Here is a 19,953-nt window from a genome sequence, read left to right as displayed (position 1 = left end):
TTTGGAGAATTTGTTTTCTTAGAGATGCAGGACAAAGTCCTTAGGGGTGAAGTGACATGACATCATAATCTTCAAATGGCTCTATAGAAAGAAAAGCTAGCAATAAAGCAAATGTGAACAAATGTCTAGAATTTAGGGGATGAATATTCATTGTGATGTTATTTCAGCTTTTCAATAGGATTGAAAAATTATAAAATAAAAAGTGGGAAGAAAAGATTCAATACTCTTGATAAAATGTTTTATTGACCCCATGTGTTTGGCCAGTATGCTCTTGCATGATGTGAGCTACTTTAAAATAAAAGCATTTTAGAAATAAACGGTTCCACCATCCCCTTTCTTTTACAAAATGGTAGCTGCAGGTAATAGTTGCTTTGTATTAACATCTAAAATAACAACTTTGCAACTCCACATTGGTTCTTCTATTTTTTTTCTTCTTAATGTTACTGGTCCATGAGTCTAGATGTCTAGAGAGTGCCACACCAGTGCTTGGCTCGTGCTGTTCGGTTCCACAACATTATTTATGTCGTGGCACATACAGAAAGTAGTAATATGTGTATGGCCAATGGGGTGAGGCTGCTAATGTCTGAAGGTGACTAGCCCAGAATTTCTGCCTGCCCCCTGGATGAAGGGGTCACCATCTTGGTGCACTGGTGAGCCATCTGGGCCACACAAGTGTGCCATTGTCATAGGTGGGACTCAACTTCCATGCATAAAAGTGCTATGAACTGCTTTACACAAAATTTGAAATGTTTGCTTGAAAAAAACCATCTAGTGTATGTCCAACTGTTGTGGATTCAGGCTTTGCTTTCAATGAAGGGATATAGGTATCTTCGTGTGTCTGCAGTTGTACTAAACACCAGTGCAGTGTCCTGTCTCTCTGACATGCTTCCATCTGATCATCACTCATCTCAACACTTGTTATGATGGATCTTGAGTTGTAATGAGGTTAACTGCAAAGCAAACTCCTACAGGAGCATATGGAGGAAGCTCAGGAGCTAATGTTCTATCTCTGGCTTTTGTGATTCAGTCCAACTTGAATGTACTGAGATGAGACAAGAAATGACTCTGAAGACTGAAGCCAAAAAAGGACAAGTTAACCCAGTTTGATCCAAACCTTTTTCACAAAGTAGCATTTGGTGTTTAAAGCTTAGTGTCCTGAAGTTCTACATAATTAATTTAAATGTATTTAAATTCTCTGTTAGGAACCTGCTCTAATGAGGAAAGAGCACTGATTGGGCTTACAAAATCCCAGTGCATCCCGATAGCCTGGTGAATCTCTTAAAAGCATATGCTCCTGGTCCTTATTCCTGAGAGATTCTGATTCAGTTGTCTAGAGATCTCCCACCCTGGTGATTCTAACGCGCCATCCAATACTGAAGCCTAGAATCAGAAATCAGAGGCTAATAGTAAGAACTGGAAGTCTAAAGTGCTTTACAAATAGGAGACATTCGTTTTATTATGTAGCTACTATAATTTTCTTCCTGTCTTCCCCTCCTAATTTCCCAACATGGTTGACTGATTCTATTTGGAATGGAGTTTTTCTTGTGGAACCTCTGTAGTCTTATTCTTTCTATTACTTAGCAAGGACCCGTATGCCTGTGGTTAGCCCCAGAGAGGTAACAGGAAAGTACCTGCATGAGGACGTGTGAGTGTGCTAACAGCTGAGAGTGTGCTTTCTTTCTGAAGCCAAATAGTACTGTTGTTGTGACCTTTATTGGTCTAGATTAATCATGCCTTCACTTCCTTCCATTAACATGGGCACCTCAGCATTCTCTGTCTTGATTGTCTTCACTGTGTGCCAGGTATGATACTGAAAACAGCTGGACTGTTGCTTAATTTTAGACCTATTCCAACTTCCTTTTTCATGGTACAAATATGATGGTCAAACTATAGACATGGCAATAAGATGATTTATAGCTGAGGATAAGAGTGTGACTTTAAATTGATGCTGAGATTTGCCAGATACAGTTCATATGGTCCAAGGAAAGTAAAAATCGAGTATCCTAATGATGATGATGGTGAGAGCCAACCCACAGTGTTTACCACCTGTCAGACACTGTTCTCAGTGCTTGGTTCTCATTGATACACTCAACCTGCACAACTCTACCTGTTCTATACTCTATCATCTTTATTTTACAGAAGAGGAACCTGAGGATAGGTTGGTTCTACACTTGAGTTTGCCATTAATAAGCTGTGTGAGCTTGGATATGTCACTTAAACTCTGAGGACCTGCTTTCTTTTTTTCTTTTTAAGATTTTTTATTTATTTATGAGAGAGAGAGAGAGAGGCAGAGACACAGGCAGAAGGAGAAGCAGGCTCCGTGCAGGGAGCCTGACGTGGGACTTGATCCTGGGTCTCCAGGATCACACCCTGGACCGAAGGTGGCGCTAAACCGCTGGGCCACTGGGGCTGCCTGAGGACCTGCTTTCTGATTGGAGTTGTGAGTCTGCTAATGATCTCTGTTCTCCTTGATTCTAACCAAGGCAGCCCACTTCTGTCCGTTTCTCATATTGATTTGGTGCAGTGATTTATTATTTTCTACTCTTGCCCTACTTTGTTTTCCATTAACCTCTTTTCCTACTTCCTCAAACTCTTCTGCATTTCGACAGACTTCACTTGTAAGTATAAACAGCTCCTCTACATATATTGACCCTGGGTTTGGGGACTTTTTAGGAGACAAACATAAGGCTTGGAACATTAATGAGTCAAGCAATAGCATTTCCCTGAAAATAAGTAAGTGAATGGTGAAAATGACAGCAATAGTACTGGTGGAGCCATAGCTCCTCGGGGTATTATTGCCATCTTGTGTAGCACTTTCCTAAATATTGATCACATAACTGCTGGCGTAGTTGTGATTTAAAGAATCAGAGTATACTGATACACCTAATAATGAGGCAACTACCTTAGGATTTGTTATCCTTCCAAACTGAAAGTGTGGACCATGAGATTGAGGAAGTAGTAGAAAATACTCAAGAAACTTAAGAGGACTGAGGTACTCTGTTTACTCTAAGTGGCTAAGGGATCAAGGAACAGTATTGCTCTCCATGGTGACTTACTCATTTCAGAGAAGCAACTATCTAAAGGAGAAGCTAAGAGTCATGAGAGCAAACTTCAAAATCATTTGGATCTTTTGATCCACCATGTCATTGGAACCTTGAAGTGTGTGGTTTCCTATCCCTTACCTATAGATCTGAGTGTTCTCGTGGTCACTGTATTAAAAACTTCTGTAAAAAAAGGCCTGATAGGTGATGAAATGTATTCTCCACTGTGTATGCCTACCTGGCACTTGTAACATTCAATTGTGTATTTCACATGAGACCATGGAGTTTATGGATTCCTCCAAGTATTCAAATGACTCACATCAATGAAGGCGGTAAATATGTTGGGCCAAAACACCATCGGAAATGTCTTTGTCAGCAGGGAGCAGAAGTTATATTAATTAAAATGTTCTGAGAAGGTACAGGGTGCATTCCCAAAGAGTCATCAAACTATTTTAATCCTAATTAAGGATGTTCCCTCTTGGCATCTTGGAACATAGGGGATTAGAATTGAAAAAGTCTGTTGCATTTCTAGAAGTAAGGTCATCAGACTCAGACCAGATCCCTCAAGCTAGGAACTGAGCATATCTTGATAGAGGACCACTACTTTAGTCAATCGATATTTGTTCAGTGCCCTCCCATGTTCAGAAAAGATTATGAAAAGGTATGAGGTGAAAAGATCAGAGACAGCTCAAATTTGTGTAGTGGAGCAAAGGACTCAGGACAGTGACAAAATAATCACTGACCTTTTAAGGCAAAAGTGTGACTGAATGGAGGGTATTCTTTCTGTATATGAGTACTGGCATATCCTGAGACCATGGCCCATGTGGGGCTGGATCGTCAGCATGTCCACCTTTATCTGGGAAGAAATGATGTCACCAGGATTTTTAGCCTAGGACCTAGACAAATTCATTTGTTTTATGGTAACCTGGTGATGCATTGTGTTACAGCTTAGTGTTTTCTGTGTGGATTTGGAAGCCTCATAAAGTTGTTGAGGCATTTCCTCACTGTAGCTTGTCACTTGTATAGACTGAGTACAAATCTTTGGACGTGACTGCAAGCCATTTTATCTGTTGTCAGGAACGTCATTATCAATGCTTTGAAGCATAGTGAATAGATGCAACTCTCATCATTGGAAAGGTCAGGTTAAATAATCCAAGCTGAAAAAAAAGGAGGTAGATGCTGTCCTCTGGACGTCACATTCCTGGTAGAGCATCAGTTTTCAAATGACAAACTCTGGCTCATCCTCTGCCTCCGAAAACCATTTTGGAGGAAGGAACCTGGTTTAATGTTTGGAGATTCAATGTTGGTGCTCCTTAAAAAAAGTCTTTCCTAAATGAGAAAAGAGAAAAGAAAAAAGTTCTCTCTCTCTCTCTCTCTCTCTCTATATATATATATATATATATTTTTTTTTTTTTTGCATTGCAGTGATGTTGAATATTGAGGTTGAGACTATGAAAATACTTTTTTTTTTTCAACTTTAAAGATGAAAGCTCATTGTTACCCAAGGAACGGTTTGTGTTGGCACTGGTAAAATTGACATTTGAGAGAGGAAAGAGAGTTAGCTTCTGGCCGGAGGGCACGCTTCTGACCTTGCTTAGCTCTACTGGGAAAGGGCCAGGGCCAAAGGCCTGGCCTTACCACCCGGGTGCACCCTTGGCTAATACTCTGCAGAGCAGAACGCAGAGAATGGGAGTGTATGACACACACATCAATCCACATGTGTAACTCTGTCAATTAAAAGACCAATAAACAGGCAGCTTAATAGAATATTATGCCACAGATTACTCTAATCAGCTCGACATATTGATTTTTGAGCATTTTCAATTTGGTTATCAGAACAAAGTTATTCTTTTTTTAATTACTTTGCCAATTTATTGTTGTGTTCAGGGGCTTCTGCAGTATTTTCCTCTTTATCGTTTCATGTTGTAGGAGATGCCCTACCACAATTAATGTTGAATGGGTTCTTGAGAATGGGTTTCATACGATCAAGACAGCATTGACCAACTTTATTCTGTTAGGTAAAGTTGGGGTGGCAAAAAGATAGATAGAGAGATGTGAAATTGTTGTGAAGGGGATTTTTGCCTGGATTCAATCTAAATACATCTCAAAAAATTGTAAAATAGAATCTACCAGCTAAGACTAATGAGCACAGAACTGCATTGATTTGGCCCAGGGTGGACAAATAGAACATCTGGCATATTTGGCACCAATGACACAGCTGGCATTGTTGGAAACGTTTCTGCAGAAGGTACAGATGCAGAAATGGGAGAATTGGTACAAACAGTGCAGATGGAACAGTTGGAACAGATGACAGTGGGCAGAGCTGGCGATGCTGGCACAGGTGTCATAACCTCAACAGCTGGCACAAGTTGTGACAATCCTGGGATTTCTTCGTACAAGGCACATGTTCATTTTGGCTTTGGCTGCAAAGCGATAAGAGCATTTTATAATTAGTAAATGTGCCATTTAAAAAAGAACTTTTTTCCCCTCCATCCTTAAGGACATCTACCTCCAACTGTTAAAGCTTGGAATATAGAGCATTTTTGCAAATTAGAATTTCCCTGAGAAAGCCATAATTGATAAATACAGATTTCATAGGAGAAGCAATTAGATATTTTTGTTCAGACATAGATAAAATTCATGAATGGAATTTCTTCATAGGAGTTTTGTGGGAAATAAAGGTCAGATTTTTGGAAATAAAAGTACACTTTGCATTTAAAGTGAAATTTGTTATCAAATTAGCTGCGATGTGTTTCTGAAATACAGGGACTATTCCCCAATTATGTGAAATTTCCTGTGGAATCACGCTTGAAGACATGGTACAGAATTGGAAACCGGTCTACAGAACAGGTTGGGAAAACAGAAAAAAAAAAAAATGCTGGAATACATAATATGGAGAAATCATGAATTGCCACTTTCAAATACCAATGGGACTTGGCTCTAATTTCATTTAAAATGCTATAATTTGGGCTTGAATTAAAAATACAATATAGTATAATCTTTTGGGCAATGACATTTAATACCAGATGAAAAGTTGAAAGAACAAAGCCACTTGTTTGTTAGTGGCTAGAAATATCATCGTTTTCTTCTTCTATTTTTGTCATAACAGCCTATTCATATTATGGGAAAGCTAAATAGTATTACCTAACTATAAAATAATAAAAACATAAGAAAAGATTAGGTAATGGGCTTTTAAATTTATGTGCACATTCTCTTGAAGATAGTGAGTGCTCCATAAATTCCTGATGAGTAAATGAACCTAGGGTCTAAGAAATACCAATATTCCGAATTTTTAAAAATCACTAATTACCTTCTCTATTGAGGACAAACCTTCCATTAGAAAGAAACGAAATGGATTAGGTCTCAGCCCTCCTTAAAGCCTCAAACTCGACACATACATGTTAGCCAGCTTCCTTCCCCCAGGGAAATCATAGATGCGAAAGATTAGTTGGATGTTATATACTCCTTATCCTCAAGTAAACCCACAATTTCTTTAGGTTTTCCGGCTTATATTAAACTAAAACCGGCATAATAAACCACCTTCTAGTTATTATCAGTGCAACACTGTGAATGTTTTATATGTGTTCTGAGACTTTTGGGAAACTACTACAGTAATAGTTAATTATTTCAAACTGGACGTCAGGTTCTTGGTCATTAAAAACATACTGTCTTTGTTTCCGGATGACCCTTGCATGTTGTTACCTATGGTTAATTTAAACAAGAAACCCACAACTGTGTAAAGTTATTTAGGCATATTTGATTTCAATTTTTCCATTACTTCTGCTTTGTTATAACCTCATGTTGAACCCAGCTAAACTATTCTTATTATTCAGAACTTGAATTCTATCACTTAACGTTAGTTCATTTCTTGACTGAGATGACAAAAAATGTTTCTGCTTCAAACAGATAAAATACCTTAATTTTCTAACTGTACTTTTGTGACATAGAGAAACTAAGAGAGGAGGAGGCAAGAGGGCTTACTGTTCTCTCCGGGCACAAAGATGATGACAGATGAATCCCTAGCCAAACAGGCTGGAAATGTCCACCTTGTACCTCCTCGCTTGGTTTGAAACACTGCTTCATGGCTGAACCTCAGATGAATATTGCTTCTAATCAATAAATGCCGTATGAAAAACGATCAATTCAGGAGCGTAACAGATAGGGGTATTTCCAGGATTTGGCGTCCGTTGGGTCGGCAGGAGTGTTTCTGAAGGAAGAGGATGAGGGTGAGTCATTCCTCTGAGCCTCTGCCTTCCTCAGGAATTAAACGAAAATTAAACATGAAAGATGCAATCTGCTGTAGCAATGTGATTCCTTTATCATTGTCCCAGCCACTATCTATTTCTAAGCACATTGAACTTTCCAATTTATTGGCATCTCATCTTATGTAAATATCCTTTTCCTTCTCTTAGCTCCAAGACATCAGGATGTGCTTTCATTCCTCCCTTCAAACAGTTGCTCCACATTATGCCTCTCCACCGTCCCTGGGGTAGCTTCTCTTCTCTGCACGTGGCAACGTGGAATACAGTTTTTGGCTAGACTTAGGGTAGGGAGGTGGTAAACAAAAATTAAGCATATTATTTAAAACAAAGCCACTTATAAATGTGAACAAAAATCCAGGGGAAATTTACATATTAATTTCAAGCACTGAGGAACTATTATATTCAGACGTGATCTCCTTCCACCTTCCCTGCATGGTCCCGATGGTCCCTAAATACACATCAGCCCCAGCTCCTCTTTGGGGTCATGAGCATCCACTAGCACACTGGGTGGGGCACCAAGCTTGTTTGTGTGAAGGCAGAGCTTTCCTGCCCCAGCCCTGCAGAAGACTGTGTTCTGATTGATGAGATGCAAAAACATGCTATAAAATGACCTATTCTTGTTACTCTGTCAGAGACGGGAAAGGAGGGAAGGAGAGGCAGGTAAGAATTAGGTGGGGTGGTTTTTTTTTTTTCCTTATGGAAACAGAGTAGTCCTGTATGGACGTTAGTGGGCTATTATTGGCGACCTGTAATGTAGAACCAGCCAGATTTAAGCCATGATTGATTCTCCAAAATGATTATGCTGATAACTATCATTGTGTTATGTGAATAAACAACTAATTGAAGTGTAGATACATTTACTCATGTTTTAAATATGTTTCAGTAGAAGAATATTAAAAACTTAAAAAATAAGTAGATAGACTAGGATAATGAGCTCTCGGGTGTCCATCACCAATTATTACTATTCTGCCAATTTTGTTGCTTCTTTCTCCTTGTCATCCACTCACACTTCCCCCTTCCCTTTCCTGGAGTATTTTCAAGAAAATTCAGGATGTTATTTCACCCTGAAATACTTTGCTGTTCATCCCTAAGAGACAGGCACAACTTTTTGAAACACAGTGGCCAAAAATAACAATATTTCTTTGACCTCATCCCACCTAGTCCATCTTCAGAGTCTCCTACTTATCTCAGAGGTGTGTTTATACCATTAGCTTGCTTGAAGTAGGTCCCAAATAGACTCCTGATTATGTGTCTCTCTTTTTTTTTAAAGATTTTATTTATTTATTCATGAGAGACACATACAGAGAGAGAGAGAGACAGAGACACAGGCAGAGGGAGAAGCAGGCTCCATGCAGGGAGCCCGACGTGGGACTCGATCCCAGGTCACTCGATCCCAGGTCTCCAGCATCACGCCCTGGGCTGAAGGCGGTGCTAAATCACTGGGCCACCTGGGCGTCCCTGATTATGTCTCTTATGCTTATTTTAATCCCTCTCTTTTCATTTCATTGATAGTTGGATAAACCAGGTTATTTGTCCTTAGTATGCCTTCACTCTGAATTTGATTAGTTGCTTCCCTGTAAAGACTTTTGATCTAGCCCTATCTCTGTATTTCCCCCATGTCAGTATTTGGAGCTGTGGGCTTGATTAGATTCATGGTCCAGCTTAGGCAGGAATATTTTATCATTGATGCTGTGTCATTACTCCCTATTGCACCATGGAGCATACAGTGTCTGGTTGTCCACTCTCAGTGATACTGAGACTGGTCGGTGAGTTCAGGTGCATATACTCTTGATCCCTAAGACTATATTAATCAATTCTCAAGCTTCTTTTCACATATGGATGTCTCAGTGTCTTTGTATAATCATCAGGGAGTCTTTCAATTGTTAACAAAAAATCTTTGATATTAATTTTATTAGGGAAATGCCAAGGGGCAACATCAAGTTTCCATCAACACAAGTGCACACACACCCCTGGAATTTTTTCCATAACATACATATATATTGTGGGAGTCTAAATCTAGATTATAACCTGCTTTTTATGTCCAAATGCATAGGCCAGTTGCAGGCTGACCAATGAATAATTGTAGATCAGATCACTGATCAGTTAGCAGTTCTACAACTGCTGCTAAATATTTGTAGTCTGGTTAATTTCAGCCATATTTGTGACCAAATTGGGTCCACTGTTCATTGATATGTAATCAGTCTACAAGTGATTGGCCCAGTGGTTTCAGGAATGCTGATGGCTAAATGAATATAACTATTCTATTATTCATTATTTGGAAATTCATCATTGTTATTGTCAAATAATCGATAATTTCAATGTGGTATGATTTGTTTTTTTTATTGTAGATCATTGGTAAAGAATAAATAGAAATATAGCAAAATATGTAGAGACACCTGAGTCCAAACTATAAACATTCAGGTTGAAAGCCTATGATAAACCACATACTAAATTTGATTGTTTTAATAGATTGTTAAAGATAAATACAATTAGAGGTATATGCAATTACATATTTAACAGACATCTCCAATGTTTTAGTATTTTTAATTCTTATGTTTCCTGATTTACTTGAAAATGGAAGTGTTAATGCCACTGGTCTAGGATTAATGAATATAAAATCAGTGTTTTTCCAGTGGTGATTCATAGTATCTATAAACACTCTCAGCAACAGGCAACAGTGGAACATTTCAAGTTTTTCTAAAACCTTAATTATGAAAAATGTCTTATTTCTGCGTGAAGTTTAAGTGGCTACTGCCCTGTGGGATGAGATGGTGGCTACTGCCCTGTGGGAGAGAGCATTTGAACAGATGAGAGAGCTGAGCTGGGGGAGGTCACATGTCGTAAGCAAGGCCACATCAGCAATAAAGGACAAAGACTTTCATCAGGATCACTGCTAAATCCAGTTTGAACTTACTGCATTCTGTCTAGAAAGAAAGAATTTCACTTACTGCTGCCCGCAGAGCTTTGATTATTCTGAAGCCTAGGCCTGTCCGAAGTGCTGAAGAAGCTTCCAGTTTGAACGTGCTCCGCCTGCTTCTAGGTTCCAGTGATCTTTGGTCAAAAGCTTTGTACAGTCTGTTTCCTGTTTACCTGGAGGAGGACGTTTGACTGCCATGATTCTCATCCCTCTTGCATCTCTCAACTAAAAACCTTTTCCTCCTTTTAATGCTCGCAGGGGTGCTGGACTTTTATATGTTCTTCTTTTCTCTTCCTTTCTTTTATGAAAATAGAATAAAGTTGGAGAGGAATAAGGTACAGGCTTTTATAGAATACCTGTAAGATCCTTGGTTTCTCGATCTAAGATTTTTACTTCCTCAAATATGAAAAAGTTTGCCCTGGCAACCACCCCTTTAGTTTATGTACTTTGTCCTTCCTGATAAATGCCAAAACTGTGTTGGGAGGAATTTCCTTATGAAGCTCCACTAGTCTTCAATGTGACTTCTGCCGTTGACCCAATTTTTTAGAAGAATTGCCTTTCTTATTCTCTGGCTTCCATACTTAAAAAAAAAAATTGAATTAGAAATCTTCCTAATTAAATACATGTTTAAATAGAGGTACATATTACTTTTCTTAGGATATTTTTCTAATCTTCTAATAAGACTATGGCCATTAAAATTTCTTTTAAGGTTTTATTCATTTATTTATTTATTAGAGAGAGAGATTGAGAGAGGAGTCATGTGTGTCCATGCATATATGAGCCCCTGGAGGGATGGAGGGAGAGAATACCAAGCAGACTCTGCACTGAGCATGGATCGACCTGAGATCATGACCTGAGTGGGAATCAAGAGTCAGTGGTTTAACATACTGAGCCACCGAGGTACCCCTATGACCATTAAAATTGAGAAATAATGTTTTCTCCCTGATTAGGACCCCAACTTTTGGTCTTTTCACTGGATATGGAGAAAAACATATGGTGCTTTTGAGACAGTTGCTTAAGCAAATTGAGGGAAAGATCAAGAACTTGAAATTTCTGAGCCTGAAGGGGAAGCAATGAAGGGATAAAGCTCTATGGTTTGTGGTCATTGTCAAGAAGATCTCAACAGTCATTATATTCACTTTAAAAAGCAAAGTGAAGTATATTTAGATTATAACCAAAAAATAGCAGCAAAGACAAGGATAACCTTAAGAGTAACTTTTTAATATCAGAGCAGGATTCTAAAGAACTCTTGGAATCTTTAAGAACAACAAGAATGAAAAACAATCCTTAATCTTTGATTCCTGAGAGGCTAGGTGCCGAACTGGAGGCTTGCTGGAAAATCAGTGTTTTCACCTACTTGAAGCTAGGACTCTCTTTGCTTTGCAGAAGCCTCCTGTACAGTAGGGCTGAGATCTTTTTTTTTTTTTTTTTTTAATCATCTGAGTCTAAACTTGGGCCATTTCTTCTTTCCTCTTCCTCCTCCCAGCCTCCATCTTCACAATGACAGACTGCATTCGGTAATTGCTGTCTTTTATAATTGTTCTATCTCCAAATTGGCTGATTAGGGGAGAGACCCAGCTGTCCATCAAAATGGTGTAAAGTGGCTGAAGCAGCCATCCCCTGAGCTGAAGAAAGTTAATTGCACTTTCTGAGGCTGTCCCAGTAGGAGAGGTGCTGAGAAGAGCCCTGGGAATCCCTGTTAGTGCTATTTTTTTTCTGAGCATGTCCATTTGTAACCTGGAAAAAATGTAGTAAACAGCATGTTAATTAGATTTACAGATGAAATTAAATCAAGAAGAGTTGGGAACACACCAGTGAATAAAGAAAAATGCTGCATGGGCTTTCTGAGGTTAAAAATATGGAAAGAATCAAACAGAATGAGAATTAAGGTAGACAGTTGTAACCCCAATGCTTGGGAGGGGGAAAAAACAAGCTATAAAAGTAAGCAGCAAGAGGGAAAAATCCAGAAAGCAGTGATGCCAGAGAGACCAAGGGAGAGTGGACAACAAATTAGATGTGTTTGCAATATGCCATGGAAGCTAATGTGATTTGGGGCTGTATGTGTAGAGACATCACATCATGAGGGAGAGGTGGAGTAATTTAGTGCATTTGGCAGAAACACACCTGGAATATCCTGTTCAGGTCTGTGTATCTTGGGAACACACAGATATAGAAGAACTAGGGGGGAAATTAGCATAAAGCAACAAAAGTGATTAACAGGTGATGGACTGATTTTTAGAAAAATGGACTGTGTGATTTGGCTTAAGAGTCTCAAGATTGGAGCATTTAAGTTTCAGGCTGTTTTCCTGATCTTTAACCTATGAATCAGGAATTATTAAAGCGGAATTAGTATAAAAGTATAGACCCTAGCTTAACTGGACCGAAATTGACAAGAAGGAAAATAGGAAAATTTCCTGTGAATAAAAACTATGAGATTATCTCTTTAGGGGAGTAAGAGGAGCGCCAGTCTGGAAAAATATGAGTTTACATTGTTATCATACTTGTCATTCCAAAGCCATTCTATTCACCCTGGCCTTGACCCCTCAACACCGAAGAATTCAGTGGAACTGCTCATCTTTCAGGACCCAAGAACCCTCCCCGGATGCCCATTCCTCTGCAAAGTTCTGCCCAGAGGTGCCCATTTAAAAACTTCCCCTTATAAGTGCTTGTGGCAGATGGCTTATCTTTCCAGTCCTTTTGGATGCTTCTGGTATCTGCAAAGGCAGTGACCAAAAGCAACAATTGATCTGCCGTGTCATCTCGATGTGTGGCTGGAGGCTGTCGTTTAATCCAAGGGTTGGCTTCTGATGGCAAAGGAAAGATGAATCTAATTTTAAGAAAAATCTCAAAATGATAGCTGGAGGAACAGCATTTTGTACTAGCTAATGAGGCTAATTTGTTCTTAAAATACAAGTTGCTGTGTTTCCTAAATTTAAATTCCCTTCTGATGTAAATACAGAAGATATAAATACAGAGAAGAGATGTATGCTGTATTTTTTTATTTTGCAATTTGGAGCCCATTCTAAAAGGATCTGTCAGAGAAGTGATTTTATTCTCTAACTTCGGGGAGACCTTTATTTCCTGGCTTCAAATACATGGAAGGACAATATTAGCATGAGTTTTACAAGAAGGAGAAGAAGGTGAGATGATTTCCTCCTGGCTAGAGATTGTAAAATGCGTTGTCCTACAGATTATTTCCTAAACCGATGTGATTCTCAACTTCCTCATCTGGAAAATGAACATCGGGGAGTGTACTGCTTTCAAAGTAATTAAATAATCCACTGACAAATGCTTTATTAACATTTAGGTATTTAATTAAATCTGCTGGAGAGAAAGTTCTTATCCCTAAATCAGGAGGTTTCCCTGCCTTCTATTCACTGTGGTGGGGAAAAGTAATTCTCGGGTGGTGTTGCTATAGAAGATTGTCTTATTCTTTTCATTTTGAATGATACAAAGAACAGAGCAGAGTCTTTGGATAAATTAAAGCAAACAATAAAATGGAAGACCTTAACAATAAATGCCATTAATTTTCTAAAGACTGTTTGATCAGCTATTTAAGAGTTCGGACCACATCCTAGGAGAAATAGATACTCTCTGAACAGAGCAATAGCATTTAATGCATAAACTAACACAGAGCAAGGATCTAAGGTATCTTTTCATATCTAGTTTATCTAAAGGATCTCTTCAATCCTTTCACTCTATATTTTGCTTCTGAACACTGGACTCTGATTTTTTTCCTTTTTTTTTTTTTTTTTTGCATGTGACAGAGAAATGAGCTGCCCCAGCCTTATCTCATTTTAAGTGCAGATCTAGAAGTGGAAAAAGTTATGTTATTTATATGAATTAATTGGTCAATTATGTCTGAGATTTTGGATGCATCTCTAACAGATAAACTTTGCCATTCTTGACACCTATAATTCACTTTAAAGCAGTTAAAACTGTTACTCAAAGGAACTTAAATTGCTCCTCACTGACCCATCTATGTCTTCACAAGAGACCATATGAGAGCTACCTCAGCTGTAAAAATCAGTGCTCAGACTAAAGATTTCCTTTTTTCCCTTTCTATCTGGATTTGGCAGAGTTTCTCTAAAACTTGCTCCTCCCTATGTATTTTCTTCTTTACTGTAGTACTGCTGAAAAATGTGAAGGAAGAGCACGCCAGGTCAAAGGAAGGAAGGATCTCTGTGTGGAGCCAGGAGGCCTCGATGCAAGTTGCTAACATGCTAAACATGCTTTTGCCATCACGTGTGAACTTGTTGCCGCGGTGGCAAGACCCTGCCTCATCCGGCTGCTATCGGCATCTCCAGTCTCGTGCTGTGCCACTCCCCTAGCCTCAGCCACAAAGGCATGCTCTCTCTGGCTTGAATATCCTGTCTTTGCTGCCTCTGGGCCTTTGCACTTGCTGTGCTTTCTGGCAGAAGACTCTTCCCCTAACTCTCTCTAGCTGGCTTTCTCCTCTTTTGGGTCTCAACGTAAATGTCACCGCTTCAGAAAGGACTTTCCCACTTACTCAGTCTCCATTAGCCCTGGTGCTGTTACCTTTTCTTTCTTTCTTTTTTTTTTTTCTGTTACCTTTTCTATAACATACTCTCTATCATATCACCCTATTGTCTCTGCCCACCCTCTTCCTCCTCCTCTCCCTCTTCCTCCTTTTCTTTCCTAGTACTTAACACAAATTATCTTGCCTTTTTGCCTGTTTGTTGACTATTTCCTCCCCTAAAACGCATGTTCCCTGAGAGCAGAGGATGTGCCTACTTGCTCTTCACATTTTCTTCAGTGCTGAGAACAATACTAGACCCACAAAGGTGAACCAATATCTGTTAAATGTTGGACATGATTTTATAGAAATATTGAATCGCGCATTTTCCAAATATTTTTACTTGTAGAAATGGAGGAGGAAAGGAACATTAAAAATCATTGTTTTAGAATACACTCATGCATGTTTCTTAAGTACGACTATATCAAGCTATCAGGATATTATAAACGTTGCCAACTTCAGCAAGCTCATCTGAATATACACACGGATGCCAGGGTAGTACCATCAGAAAAACAACAAATCGATAAGTTAGATTCTTGCAGATGAAGAAGAAATTTAAGCACTAACGAAAAGATACAGACTGGAAGGTCCTTCAGGTCAAGAGCCTTCATTTCAATAATTCTTTTGGATCCTGTAAAACAATTGTAGAACATGGAATGCACCCACAGCCTACAGAAGGGCTGAAATAGAATGGAATGTTGTCATGGTAGACGTCAGGGAAAAGCCAGTGGGGAGGATGTGAAGTAGGTTCCATTCTCATTCAAAGAGCATTAGCAGTACAAGGCATCTAGCACTGCTCCCTTGCGTTTCCCAAATTACAGAGGCCTAAAATGAGGAATAAATCCATAGAAAGGAAGGCACCTAGGCCTGCTTCCAGAGCACATGATACAGAAAACAAAAATTGCATTTCTCAAGCCCTTGTGAATCTAAGTACTCATAAAGACTCCTGGTCAGCCATGCCCTGGGTCTAGGAGAAGCAAGGAAATCTCTACCAGGGTCACTGCTACAAGTGCAAAGGGAAAATTTGCCCACAAGGTGGCAATAGCTAAAGGCCCCTTCTAAGGGTCAGGGTCAAGGCCAGGTATCATGTAAGTGCTATGCATATTCATTAAATTCCCATCACAACCCTGTGAAATACATACTATTGTCATTAACATTTTTATGGATGAAGAAACCAAGATACAGAAAAGGGAAGTGATTTATTTGCCCAAGATCAGTCTGCTAGCAAGTGACAGAGCCATACTAGAACCAGGAGAGGTTGGCTCCAGAACCTGCAGAGGCTGAAAATGCTCATGCTTTTTACTGTGAGATCTTGGTTTTGAGGATATCCTCAGTATTTTCTCTTATCTGTGTAAGCAGGAAATTGGGTGGTAATTTAAGGCCAACAGTGCCTTACCATGCCTGAGCAACATACTAGAGAGAGTGTGTAGTGATCCCTCTGTAGTCAGCCTCCTCCAAAGGGGTTGATGGAAAGAGGCCTGCTTCTTTCTGCAAGCACCACAGCATTATGCAGGGGGCAGTAAGGAAAGCATTCATGGCTTCCTGAACAGGGTCCACCTGGCTTTCTGCTGCACTCCAAATGATGCTTGGTGGCAACACTTGTCCCAAGGTCCCACACACCTTAGGAGAGGCAACACAGCAGAGAGAAAGGGACCAATGGGGACACTGGAAAGAGGCAGTCCTGGATTTTAATCCTGGCTCTGCTGCTTAATTACCAGCATGGCTGTTGGCAAATTATTTAACTCCTTTATGCCTCAGTTTTTTCTTCCACAAGATGAGATCGGTCATACTCACTTCCAGAGCTGTTGTTGGCATAATTAATGAAATAAGACCTGTGAAAATGTCTATCACATAGAAGGCACTCAGTAAACACTAGCTCAGTCTCCTGAAACCAGACCAAATCCTCACCTGGAGATAGTTGAAATTATGTTTGAGGTCTTGCATGGTGTCAGAGTATGTTTCTCAGCATGGGGCATGGAACACACAAAATTGGATTAGCAGTTTGCATTTGTGTGATAGAAATGGAGACCACTAGCACCATGTCAATTCTAAGTCACTGAAATCCACATCAGTTTTATTATTGAAGGTGTAGACCCAAGTTTAGCAATATAGGCATGTGATGAAGGGTGATGGAGAGCAATGTTTGCCCTGATGGCAACAAGAGAGTTAAGGCAATTAAACTAGATTTTACCCTCCAGAGTCCAACACTGTTTCTCCAAGTACAGTGAGTTACAGAGATAGCACATCATGTACCAATAATGAAAATAACTCTGTGAACAGCACGGAAGTAAGTAAGTTGGGGCTACTTCCACCCACACAGAGATGAATTTTATGTGCAGAAGCCCAGTGGAATATAAATGAATTGCTGTATATGAGAAATAAGGAACAAAAGGCTGAGACTCTGGGCTATATTTCAAGAAGAACCTGCATATTATTTCCCCTATCTCCCCACAGCAAGATCATGGACTTCCTTTCCTCAAGGCTGTAGCTAGTTGTAATAAAATGTCATGCACAGTGTGAGTGAAAGCCTGCATTTGGAGGCACTCTGTCTCAAGAGCCCCTGGTTCTCATCATAAACTCTCTAGATGCTCTTCTATGTGTCCTTATTCAGGGCACACTTCACTGGCAGCAGGTGTTTGTTCATTTTGATAAATGTCAGCTTCTTAACATTCACTTTGGAGAGGGAAGGGTGACAGACACCATCCTGCCCTTGCTGAACTGATGGCCCTTCCACACTGTGTGCTGGAGGGAAGAAGCATATAAGTGTTAGAGCCACATGGCTGGAGCTGGCCCTGCCTCTCTTCCCCTTGTCAATGTAGGGCGACCCAGCATCCGAAGACATGCTCCAGATGTCCTGCCATCATCTGACTGATGTAGACTCTGGGGAGCCCCCAGCCTCCCGTGATATACAAGGAGACAGGAAGCCCAGGGCTTCCAAGTGGTGCCCTAGGGGTTTCTGAAGTGCACTAATGCACTAATTGAATATCACTGTCCTGCTGCTCCTGTCCCTGCCTGTTCCTCTTTTCTTCGTTGTTTGCTTTCTGAAGGCTCACTTAATCAAATATGCCACTCAGTCCGTTGATGCTGAGGCGCTGTCCAAGGTACCAACCCTACAGTTAGTTGCTGCAAATTGCTGTTTACTACCAGAGGGTATGCTCCATTTCTGCCTCTGTGAAATCTTCTCTTTACAAATATAGTGGGTAATTATGGGTAAAGTATAAAGTGGCTAAATAATATTAATTGAGATTTTTGAGATAAAATGCAATGATGTGTAACTTTGCAAGTAGTGGTCTTTCCACTATTTATTTAGAATTTTAAGGGAAGCATCAAACTGAGGTGTGTCCAACTAAATCCTTCTTTATGGATCAATAATTATTGACTTATTATCTGCTGTGTCACAGCACTGTTATAAGTCTTGAAAAGGACTTAGGAAGGTTTAGACATGGTTTAAGCTTTCACGAAGCTTACAATCAATCTAGTTAGGAAGATATAATAAATAATGTACATGTCTGAAGTAGCTCAAGCAATATGCAATTATACAGTTAAAATTTTTAAGGGAGCAATTATATAAATGCTTTATTTTAAGCTCTTTAGACTTATACATGGCCTTGGTTAGCATAAACTCATACTTTTCCTAATTTTTAAGAAAGATTTATTTATTTGAGAGAGAGAGTGTATGTTGGTGGGGTAGGGGCAAAGGAAGAGGGAGAGACAATCTTTTTTTTTTTAAAGATTTTATTTATTTATTCATGAGACACAAACACACAAACACACACACACACACACACACACACACACACACAGAGGCAGAGACACAGGCCTGCCTGTGGAGAAGCAGGCTCCATGCAGGGAGCCCGACATGGGCTCAATCCTGGGTCTCCAGGATCACACCCTGGGCTAAAGGCAGCACTAAAGTGCTAAGCCACCTGGGCTGCCCAGGGAGAGACAGTCTTAAGCAGACTCCAAGTTGAGCATGGAGTCTGATGCAGGGCTCAAGCTCATGACCCTGAGATTATGTGACCTGAGCTGAAACAAAGAGTTAAGCACTTAACAAATTGTGCCACCCAGGTGGCACCCCTAATTTTTTGACATAGCAAATACACATATGATATTTACCATTTTTAAGATGACAGTTCTGTGATACCATGGTAAATTTTATAGCATGAACTCAACTGGTCGGAGAAATTGAGAAAGGTGGAAGACTTGAGAAATATGATGCTCTCAAAAGAGATATGACTTGAGCTCTTGTTCAAAGAAGACAGCTAGGACTGGGACAGATAGCAGGGGAGAGCAGAGATGTGTCTTTGGCAAACCAGTGAGATTTACCGAAGTGTTCACATCTGGGTTGGAATCTATGCAAAGTACTTACTCATTTTTTTTGTGACTGCTTAAGTGTGAAATAATAAGCTATACAATAATAATTCTGATAAATGTAGAGTTTTAGAATCAGTAATTTTATCTTAAACAAATTAAGAACTTGAGGGTCATTTTGCAATCTGGTTACAGCTTTTGTTTGAATACATTCAATAAAAAATTTCCCCAGAGGCTAAGTCTCAAAGAATAGCTCATTAAACATTGCTATTATTTAAAAATGGTTTCAATCTTTCTATTTTTTTTTGGAACTTTTTTTTTTAAATTTTTTATTATTTATTTATGATAGTCACAGAGAGAGAGAGAGAGAGGCAGAGACACAGGCAGAGGGAGAAGCAGGCTCCATGCACCGGGAGCCCAATGTGGGATTCGATCCTGGGTCTCCAGGATCGTGCCCTGGGCCAAAGGCAGGCGCCAAACCTCTGCGCCACCCAGGGATCCCTCTTTCTATTTTTCTATGTAATAAATGGCCCACTTCTATAAAGGTGACAATTGCTATCTCATCTGTTTGCAATTGACATGGCTATTGGAAACTTCTGATTTTTTTTCAAAACTAAAATTTTCTATAGGGCTTGTCTTTCTAACAGTAAGAATAACCGGCTGAAGATGCTATGATACTTCAAAGGATACACAGGTATCATATTACATAGGAAAATGCAAAGCAAAATGAAGTAGAACAGAAATAAATCAAATTCCATGACACATAAGGAACTCCTGGTTGGAATTTACTACAAAGAGTCCTAGGGTAAAGCACAAAGAAGGAGTCATAACACCTGGGTCACACCCAAGTTTTGGCACCTTGGTCACCTTAGTAAAAAAGCACTA

At 39.6% G+C, this 19,953-nt stretch overlaps 2 long non-coding RNA genes across 2 annotated transcripts in view; one reads left to right on the top strand and one right to left on the bottom strand.

Moving 5' to 3' along the window:
- Nucleotides 1-19,953, top strand: part of LOC112923529 (uncharacterized) — a 107,682-nt gene that overhangs the window by 28,337 nt on the left and 59,392 nt on the right. The gene's annotated exons all lie outside the window — the stretch shown is intronic.
- On the bottom strand, nucleotides 5,032-7,535 carry LOC112923530 (uncharacterized). Its single transcript, XR_003235691.2, has 2 exons — nucleotides 7,023-7,535; nucleotides 5,032-5,464 (listed from the first exon to the last, which is right to left on the bottom strand). It is a non-coding gene; the product is annotated as an uncharacterized lncRNA (long non-coding RNA).

The sequence above is a fragment of the Vulpes vulpes genome, chromosome 13, assembly GCF_048418805.1.
Source record: "Vulpes vulpes isolate BD-2025 chromosome 13, VulVul3, whole genome shotgun sequence".
NCBI lineage: Eukaryota > Metazoa > Chordata > Mammalia > Carnivora > Canidae > Vulpes > Vulpes vulpes.
This window is presented reverse-complemented; position numbering and strand designations above follow the sequence as displayed.